General features: G+C 38.2%; 1 pseudogene; it reads right to left on the bottom strand.

The window, feature by feature from the left end:
- LOC125220346 lies at positions 1-4,999 on the bottom strand (annotated as a pseudogene).
- Between the last annotated feature and the right edge of the window lie 6,414 nt (positions 5,000-11,413).

Raw genomic sequence — 11,413 nt, 5'->3', positions numbered from 1 at the left:
TCAGCTCCTTCGCGGTTGGATCCCCTTGCTAGCTTCTGTTTCTTCTTGGAGCCGTAATGCGGCCTCAAGTCTTGCCTCTATATCTGTCATTGATGGACGGCCAATTCCATAATCCAGTAGACATCTGTCAGCACCTTCTGAGAAAATCTCTAGGCTATCTGGACTTGTCCTCCCAACTAGAAAGGGATCAATACAACCAGGAAAGTTATTCCTCATGCATGACTTAATCCACCGGGCTAGAAGTACTTGATCCTTATCCAACCAGCGGTTTGATTCTTTTTCAGCAAACAGCACCTCGAACAAAATCAGACCAAATGAATAGAAACTAGACTTTTCCGTTAACTGTTCCCCACCACATAATCTGAATCCAAATACCCCCAGTTACTCCTGATAATTGACTGCACCTGATTGTTTCCCTTCTTTTTGGACAGACCCCATCCAGAAACCTTGGGAATCCAGTTCTCATCCAACCAGATGTTTGTTGACTTCAAGTCACGATGAAGCATTGCCTGCTGGACTGTTGAATGAACGAATCTTAGACCTCGAATTGCTCCAATGCAGATTTCAAGCCTCCGCTTCCATGGAATGGGATCCTTTGAAGCATCATCAGATGGTCATAGAGTGTCCCATTTGCCGTGTGCTCGTATACAAGAGTCATGTCTATTCTGTCTCGCAGTACCCGATTAGAGAGACAACATAATCTTGAAGTGGTGAAGATGTCCTTTGAATCTCTTTCTTTGTTTGCAACTCATGTGCCATGAATACTCGGGAATCAGTAGGTAGCTCTTGAGCATCTGATTGTTACAGTTTTTTTAGCACCTTCTAAATATAGATATCCTTTGTAGACCTTGTCCAGCCCTCCATAACCAATCATGAGATTGTTGTGAAAATTATTTGTGGCTTTCTGAATCTCCTGGAAGGAAAACTGGTGGATTACCTCACGTGGCTTTGACTTGGATGGCTGTCTTGGTAGAATCCCAAATGGATCCCACCACCATCTTTGTGTTAAATTATTGATGGCACCATTATCCTTAGCATTCTTTTTTCCATTCTTCTGATCACTGTCTCCACTAGTTAACTGGAGCTGGGATTATTTTCAGTGATAGTCTTGTCTAATTCTTCCTTTGGGAAACTTATGCCATCCATCGAATTAATAATTCCACCATTTTCCTCTTCTGTTGGATCTGTGGTCTGTTGTAATTCCCAAGCTAATTCAAGGTCCATCACTACATCAGCCATTGCTGGCCTTTCCCGGGGTTGAGTGCGTAAACATCTTCCTGCAATTCCAACAAACACTTTTAAACAAGCAGGTGAAATTTGATCCATCAAGCTACTGTCAATGAGTCGATCCATTTTTCCTTCTCTTATGCAATATAGAACCCATCCAGCTAGGCTGTATTGCTCCTCGTGAGCTCTTATGTTCACTGCTGGTCTTCCAGACAGAACCTCAAATAAAACAACTCCAAATGAATAGACATCTGCTTTTTCCGTTAATTTACGAGTTGATAAGTACTCTGGATCTAGGTACCCATTTGTTCCTTTGACATTTGTAGTAAGATGACTGAATGAATAATTTGGTGGTCCCATTTTGGACAGCCCAAAATCTGAGATCTTGGCTACCCAATTCTCATCCAGCAGAATGTTTGAGCTTTTTATATCCCTGTGTATGATCCTATGTCGTGAGTGAAGATAATATAGTCCACGCGCAGCTCCAATTGAGACCTTAAGTCGAAGTTCCCAAGGAAGAGGAGGATTTGCCCTTCCATGTCTGTGGGCTTTGTAGATATGGTCAGCAAGTGTTCCCTTGGTGATATACTGGTAAACCAAAATCCGCTCTTCACCATCATTGCAGTAGCGAATTAACGAAACAAGATGCACATGCCTGAGCTTAGATAGCATCTTGATTTCAGTCTGAAACTCAGTTTCCCCTTGCCGGGAATCTGTTTTCAGTCGCTTGATTGCTACAACAGTAGCCCCACTGTCAATACTCCCTTTATTCACTCTGCCATATCCCCCACTGCCAATTTGAAACTTAGGATCAAAACTGTTGGTTGCCAAACGAATTTCAGCAATAGAAAACTGACGGCATCGAGATCTTCCACCAGGGATGATCTCATCTTCCTTCGGGAACTAGAATCTGAAAATTTTCTCAGAGTGTAAACTGCAACATTCAGTAAGGCTAGTAGAGCTGTCAGTACAGTGGAGATTCAGTTAGTATGGTAACTTGGTTTGGATTTCTTGTTCTCTGGTGTTGATTTTGAATGCTGCAACTCAGGAACTGGCCCTGCTCCAGCTAGAATATTGTCGGGGTTGCTCAGCTTAAAAACCTCTAAAGCAATCAATGTGGCATGGAATTGTTCATCTCTCGATTCAAACTTTGGCTGGAATGTGATGGTAATGTAACACTTGCCCTCCATTTTATCTCCCTGCATCATCACAATGTAGTCTCTGTAGACTGCGACTCCAGATACTCCACCCCAGTTAATAACATTGGCATTATTCTCGGCAATCTGATTATTTATGAGAACAGAGAAGTCTCTGTTGTTACTCTCCGCTCTCTGCTGTTCAAACTTTGAAAAATGGAGCCTAATTAGGTATCTGGATCCTAATTGAACTGGTAGGTTCCATGTAAGACTACTGGCATTCAATTTATTGTCTGCAAGCATTATCCTTGTCGTTTGATACACTTATGTCTGCATAACTAACTGTAGTTAAAGTATTGGCAGAAAGAGCACCTGTTTCGAGCAGGAAGTTGGAGTCTTCGTTCCATCTGCGGTACAGGTGGGAATCTTGAGCTGGTGAGATGGAGGTTCTGTTGGAACTGGCAGCGGAAGCGGGCGTATATATTAATCACATAAAAATTAGATCTATTTAGTAGATTATTTAGACAAAAGCTATTCGCGTAATTATCACATGTATCATGCTCATAACTTGAATTAATCATGCTTTAAGAATATTTGAAACCTAAAACATGCTTTTCTACGGAGCAGAAAATACCTAATTAATTCTTCAAAGAATTGAAGATGGCTAGCTTCTTCTCCACGTGATGCTTTGAGTACTAAACCACAAATCTTCTCTCTGGTTCCCGAACTGTATCCCAATATCAGTGTGGGCTGATCTTACTAGAATACTAGGACTTAAATAAAGAAGACAGAAGAAATCCTTTTTGGAATAGGAGAGGAATTCGAAAATCTCCTCAGCTGGGGAGGGGAATTTTCGAAAATTACAATGATGAAAAATTGTGTTTTTTGTCTCCTTTATTCTCCTATTTATATTAAGTTCCTTTTGGGCCCAGACAGGGATCTATGGAAGGTTTTGGATATGGGCTCATCCAATTTACTTTTTACTAATTAAATTGAACCCACAATTTAATATAAGTTATAATTGGAATATTACGAGCAGCCACTACAGAAGTAATATTGAACTCTCCCCATCCAAATCCGAAATTACAAGTAATCCGGATTTCCGTTTATCTTTCATTTTCCGTGCTTAAGATTAAAATGTCCATTAATTAATTAATGTCTGCTATTAACTTAATTAATTAACTTCTTATTAATTCCAAGAGTGGACTTAGCATGAAACGCTTATTTATTATTCATAGAGTAATCACACTCCAACTAGCTAGGTTCCGAATAATAAAACCTTGTTTCGCGCTCCTCTTGAGGACATTATCAAACGAGACTCAGCTCGCGCACGATTCAATATAATAGCAATCCTAGCACCGCTAGATATTGATCACCACTACCCAATATATCAGGATCATTGGGTTACGAAAAACCCGCACCATTTGATAAGTCAAAGTAGTGCATAATCAATACCGTATTCTCAATGCTAACCTACATTGATTAAGAAATAAATATTTATCAAGACCTCGCCTTTCAGTAGATAGCCTAAGGCAAGTCTTGCTGTTAGATCCGTTCAGTGCTATACCACACCAATGTCATCTTATTTCAGTAAGGCTTAGAAATATGCGGACTGACATTGCAACCTTTCTCGATGGATAGTCAAATTCCATCTAGGTTGTGAAATTCATCTTTTTCTTTGTTTAGAACTGACCGCATTACCTTAAAGTGGACGACGCCCACAACCGGTCTACTAAAACAAAGACTTAGACTTTGTTAAGTTAACTTATACATTTAAACATGCATTAACATCCATTAAATGTAAAACATAACAACATTATGACAAAAATAATCTGTTTTATTTATTGGAAAATAAAATAGGAGTTTTACAGTATTCAATCACTCGAAACGTGATTTCTAGTATACAAACTCTAATAGGTTCCACCAACATTCAACCGTTGAACCAGCTCGAGTGCTGTGCTATTATCTATGTAGAATCTGTACTTGTGGCCGACAACAAGTGCACCCAACTCCTCTTCGGGAGTGAAATAAAGACCAGTTGGCATGGAGTCAACCTCAATACCGTTGACAAAGGCATAGAAGTCATCTGATTCCGTTGTCCCTCGAGCTGGGAAACATGTTATAGTCAAAGCCCGTCCATCATCAATGTTAACACAGTACTCTTTGATGATGTGTTTTGCACCGAGATCATCAGCAGCAAGAGCTGTGCTGAAGTTTCTGAGGAGTGTGTAAGGGCCTGCTCTTACAGTGAACAGAGCTTCCGACCTCTTGAACCCCTTCTATGAGTCATGATAGAAGTGCATGCGGATGAATTTCTGTCCAGGTTTGACTTGGAAGACGTAACTGAATGTTTGTCGAGATGCTCGAGCAGTGTTGCAGGGTACAGAATCAAATGAAGGAAGTTGGTGGATGGGTCTAGAGTTGGAAAGTTTACCATTGATTTGCAGTAAGAAGGTGGATTGGAATCCAGATTCTCCCATCCAAACACGTCCATCAAGCGTGGCCAAACTGCCCGAAGAGCCGCAGGAAATGGCAATGCTGTCAGGCAGCAGAGTAGTAGCAGGAATGTGGCTGGCATGGTTAACTAAGATTTCCCAGAAAAAACAGAGAAATATGAGAATAACTGAAACTGACATTTTGGTTTTTAGGTGAAACCGAGAATGTAAGAAAGCTGCACGTATTAATTAGACTATGATAGTCCACTCTTAAAGTCTCCTGTATTATTTCCAAGGTTGTCACAAGCTGTCCATGTGATTATTTTTCAACTAATCACAACTAGACATCAAATCCATGACATTTTTTCATATTTTCATTCTTAACTTTTATAAGAAAATAAATATTTAAATTGTTATACAATAAATATATTCATAATTGAATTGAAAAGAAAATACTCCCTCTGTCCTCGAATATGAATTCCATTTTTTTTATTTTGGTCTGTCCATGAATAAGGGTCCCACTTCATAATTATTATAAATGGTAAAGAGGTCCCCACATTCCACTAACTCATTTCACTCACATATCATTTAAAACTAATATATACAAGTGGGGATTCTTCCACCCACTTTTCTTAATATTTTTTAAAACACGTGCCAGATAGGAATGAGACTCCTAATCGCGGACGGAGTGAGTAATAAAAAAAGAAAGAGTGAAAACTTGAATTTCGCTAAGAACGTTTTATTTACTTAATTACAAAATAGAAGTAAGATATCAATTTTTAAATGTGATAGACACGCACTACACTAATTTCAAAAACTAAAACTATAACTATTTTAAAGCAACTTTTATTGCACCCTCCGTCCCACTCATGTCCATATTCTTGAGTGAAACGATATTTTAGGAGTTTTTTAAGTGAAGTTAGGGGTGAGAAAAAAACTGAAAACCGAATATCCGAACCGAATCAAACTGAAATTTTCAAACATTTCCGAACTATATTGTAACAGCCCGCCTTCCTAGGGTACAATAAATGCGGCGACTGCTACCAAAACGGACTTAAAGAATTCAAAATAGGCTAGGGTTTCATTTAAAGAGTTTTGACCAGAAATTTAAAGGAACTATCAGAGCATTTAAAACAACAACTTAACCTAGAAACTTAAATACGAAAAAGGAAGGTATCATAAATTACGATCCAAAAATCTCAAGAGTATGACATAGTTTCCAAGATAAAAACCACAAGATAGTCTAAGGCCTCTAAACCGAAAGGAGAGTGCAAAAATATTCAAAAATACTAAAGTGTTTCAAAATAATTTCAGCGGAAAACGACCAAGAGAAAGAGCAGCTATGTATGAAGACACAACTATGCTTGAAGTTCAAAACATCCATCTTAATTAGTTATCATGCTCAACACCCGCCACCGCTCGTCATTGTTCAACCTGCACATAAGGAAAACACATGCAGGGCTGAGTATTTTGAAATACTCAGTGAACTCGTTGCCAAAACGTTTTATAAGTTATGCCACCCTTACCAAGTGAACTCGAGTTTTAAGCAGTTATAAGATAATATCACGAGTATCACAAAATATATTTTCCATAGACTGGCCAGTCGAACAACTCCCCACTTTCCTCATCAATTTCCACAATCTCAACATTTCCATGGTGCGACGAAATTGTGGCCACACTTTTCGCCCACGAGACCGGCCGACTAGCAAGGACGGCTCCCGATCCCCTCGTGTATACAGCCCGGTAGGGTTTGCGGCCCGTACTCAGACCCGAATTCGTTTAAACATATCCATAGCCCTATGGCCAATGGAGCGAACTCTCAAACTGGGCATCAGGCGCACAATATCACAACAAAAAAGACATAGGCATGGCATAACAGTTAAACCACCCTTATTTCTCTACATTCATAAATTTGCACATAAAAGAGTTTAAGAGTAAAGCCCACCTCGACTGCTTAGGTTCGCAACTTAGGTTCGCACATAAAGTATGTTCTTTCCCTTGTTATCCGGCTTCGCAACTGAGGTTTCACCTTTTTAATCACATAGGCATATATCACAAATCAGATTCAATACAAACTCCTAACTCATGCATGTCTCAACGTTTTTCCCTCTTCCCACCGATCTATTTTATCATCATTAATCAATCAAGATCATGTTCATCGCATAAGTTCCATTCGCATCTCAATTCTAGATCTAACATCAACATATGTCACACAAGAGTATTTTGCCATCTTACACACACCACACAAACACAACACACACACGTGCATACACGCACCCACACACGCACACATGCATACATATTTTCCATATCCCTTTTTTCCCACTTTCACTCAATAAGATGCATGAGGGTCCAAGAATACCGATTAATCGGTTAGAAAGAAGAGGAATCGAGTAGAAAGAAGAAGATAAATATGAGAATACCTTTTTAAGAAAAACGAACGGTAGAAACGAAGTAAAGACTTGGTTCTTCAAAAATCTTGAGGCTCAAACTCTAATTCTTCTCAAAGGATGAAGGATTATTGGAGTAAAGTAGAAGAAAATTGAGAGAGAGTAGAGAGAAGAGAGGGGACGAAAATTTGGGTAGGGGGCGAAAATTATGTGATGGCTAGGGTTAGGTTTTTGGCTCTTTATTTATAGAGTTTAATAAAATCTTTAGGTAAATAAATAGATTATTTGGAAAGATTTCATTCTCCACAATTAAATAAAATAAATATTGTGGAGTAGGGAAGAAGAGATACCAAAAATAAGTTCTAGGGCAAAATCACATAGTTTTCGAAAATTAGGCTTTTTAATTAGCCAAGATTTTGTTTGGTATATTTTACGGAGTAGAATAATCTATCACGGAGCAAAAATAAAAATAAGAATTCTCCCAACTAGGGATTGAAATAGGCGTTCCTATGCCTTTTAAATAAGGCATGGATTTTTTTGATATTAACTAAAATAAGATATGGCAAGATCTCTTGAGGTATGGAAAGATTTGGTAGAATATTTAAATTCTAGGTATGGAAGGAAATCAAGTAAGGAATCAATTACACAAGCAAAATAATATTTCCTTCCCTACATGGGTGATTTTCGAAAATCACCTAGGAAAATAAGGGGCTCGATTTTTCTCAATAAAAATAAGGAATAATTGGGTTTTGGATTTAATTTGGATAAATATCCCAAGAATTAAATTAAATCCGGAAAAATAGAATTCCTCCTTCAAAGAGGTCAAGGGTTCGAAAATCACAATATTTAGGTAGCTAGTGTTTATGGAAATTTTTCCCTAATATTCTCACTCACCCTTAAACAAATAATTCACCTCATAATTTAATAAATCACATGCCACATCACATAGTCAACAATTTTGACTTTTCAAACTTCCCGGTCAAAGAAACTCATGCAATAAATTCATTTATCAAATAATTCACATCTCTCACGTCATCAATAATAAATTCTAGGGCTCTAAAATTAGGGTTCGGGAATTCGGGATGTTACATATATTGTCATAGTAATAAGAGTGCTAGATACAAACTGGATTGTCCATGCATAATTATTACATCGATAAAACAGAGTGTGTGATATAATCACATTAGAAGACTGATATTGTTCTATTTGCATGTTGACAGTATTCTGGTAGCGTTATTTACTATGATTTGTAATTATGTTTCTAGTTATGTGTGAACTTGTGTGCAAAAATAATTTGAAGCCTTGCATTGGAAAAAATAATATGATGCAATTCCTTTCTCTAAAGTTTATAAATATGGTTAAAATCACCGTCTGTTTAAACGGATTGTAGTATATTGTATTGGAACGATCAACGAGGTTATATATAATATTAGTGGCGTACACATTTATAAATATTACTCCCTCCGTCCCACTAAAAATAACACACTTTCTTTTTTAGTTTGTCACAACCAAGATGACACATTTATATTTATGATTACTGTTGAGAATAATGCGACTCATACGTATGCGTGGCAGCATGCATGAAAGGAAAAAGGAGTGACGAGCTGGAGCTTGGTCATCTACACGTCACCTACAACTGGAGTCTAGTCATCTAGTGTGAATGGGAAATGAGTTAGTTGGAGAATTAGTTGGAAGATATTTTTTTCTTAACTTGTATAAATAGTTTTCCCCTTGTTTCTTCGATCTCTTGTATCTTGTAATTCTCCATTTTAGAGTGAACAATATTTTCCTCTCATTTTATGGAGTTTCCATTATCAAATTCTACAGGGTATCAGTGAAATTTTCTTCTTCCGCTACGTTTATCCATTTTAGATCGACGATGACCGGCCGACGCGGTAATGCAAGCAGCAGTAACAATGGTGGTGATGGCCACATCGTTCCACACCAATTTGAAGACACATCTAGTCCCTATTACCTTCATCCGAGCGATAATTCTGCTCTCCAACTGGTTTATCAACATTTAATCGGCTCAAACTACACCAACTGGAGTCGATCCATAATCACGGCCTTGATTGCCAAAAAAAAGCTTCAATTTGTCAATGGAGCTCTGCTTCGACCAGCTGAAGGAGATCTGCTACTTTCAGCTTGGACCCGGTTCAACAACATGGTTGTATCTTGGATTAGGAATTCTATCTCGCCACAAATATGTTCTAGCATTATGTATTTGGAGGATGCGCGAGAGATCTGGTTAGAATTGTGTGATCGGTTTTCTATCTGTGATTCAGCTCGAGTTTATCATCTTCGCCAGAAAACTATGGCCTTATTTCAAGGAAATGATGATGTTAATGAGTACTTCACTAATCTGCGCATAATTTGGGATGAATACAAGACACTCAACCGGTTTCGTGGTGTGTATGTACCACTTGCAGGTGCCACAGATCAACTAAATGGCGCAATCACCAACAAGTAGAGTTTGTGATGCAGTTTCTAATCGGTTTGAATGCTTCTTTCTCTCAAATTCGTTCTCATATACTGTCTATGGTACCTCTACCGAATTTATCAAAAGTGTTCTCTCTTTTGATACAAGAGGAAAGGCAGAAATCAATTGAAGGTAGCTACACCTCTTTTCCAAAGCTACCTCAGAGTGAACAACCCTATATGGCAAATGCTGCTTCATCTTCGTTCACTAAGAACATATTGTGTTCTCATTGTGGAAAGACAAACCACACAGTTGATAAGTGTTTTGTTCTTCATGGATTTCCACCAGGATTTGGGAAAAATAAGTTTAAACCGGCTTCTAAAGACTATGGAACACCTAAATCTGTTAATTTTGTTGATGATTGTTCCACAGATCTGATTGAAAAGGCTGCAGGTACTCAGCCTACTTCAGCACAAGTTATGCCTACTTATGATCACTGTCAACAGCTGATTGCTCCGTTGCAAAGTCAGCTTGCTACTACCTCTCTTCTCCTTCAGCCGCACCACAATATCCACCACCACCAACTCTTTCTCCTCCATTTTCAGGTACAACTCTATACCTTCCTTTTACTACCAATATATCCATACCACTAGCTGTTTGGCTTTTGGATACAGGGGCTACTCATCATGTATTTTGCAATCTATCTCTCTTTAGCTCTTCATCACCTATCCAAAATGCCTCCCTAATGGTGCAACTGCATCCATTTCTCAAATAGGCACAGTGCGTTTGAGTCCTTCTATAACTCTTCACTCTGTTCTCCATGTCCCATCCTTTAGTTTTAATCTTATATCAGTAAGTTCCCTCACCAATTCTTTGTCTTGCAATGTCATATTCACACCTGATTATCTTGAAATCCAGGAAGCTTCTTAGGTAACTGAGATTGGGAGGGGTAGTCGATTGGGAAACTTGTACACACTCAACCTGGATTCTGAACCTGATCCAAAACTCAGCAAAGGTCCATCAACTCCTACTGATAATCCCATATCCAACTCGCTTAGTGTGAATTCTGTTGTTAACATTGATGTTTGGCACATGAGACTTGGCCATTTATCTTTCAACAAATTGAAAACCATGTCAAATATCCTTTCTTTCAGCAATAAAACTCATTTCTTATGTGAAGTTTGTCCTTTATCTAAACAACAACACTGCCATTCAATAAATCTGATTTTGTTGCTTCTAAGATATTTGATCTTATACATTGTGATTTTTGGGGACCCTTCAATCCCAGCACTAACCATACTTCTTAACCATTGTTGATGATTGCTCACGGTTTGTCTGGACATTTCTAATGAAAAACAAATCTGATGTGCAATTCATACTTAGCCAGTTTTTTAACACCATCCGTACTAAGTTTTCCAGAAAAATCAAAGCTATAAGAACTGGTAATGCCCCAGAATTCAACCTTCCCACCTTATACACTTCATTTGGAACCATAATACAACATTCTTGTGTTGAAACCCCACAACAAAATGCAAGGGTAGAAAGAAAACATAAGCACTTACTCAATGTTTCCAAAAGCTTCTTGTTCCAAGCCATTTACCTATAGAATATTGGGGGGATTGCATTTTGAATGCCTCTTACCTCATAAACAAAACTCCTTCCTCTGTCTTACCAAACAATATCACATCTTTTCAAGCCTTATTCCAGAAAATTCCCTCATATACACATTTGAGAGTGATTGGATGCTTATGCTTTGCCTCTACTTTACAACAGAAACAAATTCTCACCTAGAGCCACAAAATAGAA

Source organism: Salvia hispanica, chromosome 4 (assembly GCF_023119035.1).
Source record: "Salvia hispanica cultivar TCC Black 2014 chromosome 4, UniMelb_Shisp_WGS_1.0, whole genome shotgun sequence".
In the NCBI taxonomy this organism is placed as follows: Eukaryota; Viridiplantae; Streptophyta; class Magnoliopsida; order Lamiales; family Lamiaceae; genus Salvia; species Salvia hispanica.
This window is presented reverse-complemented; position numbering and strand designations above follow the sequence as displayed.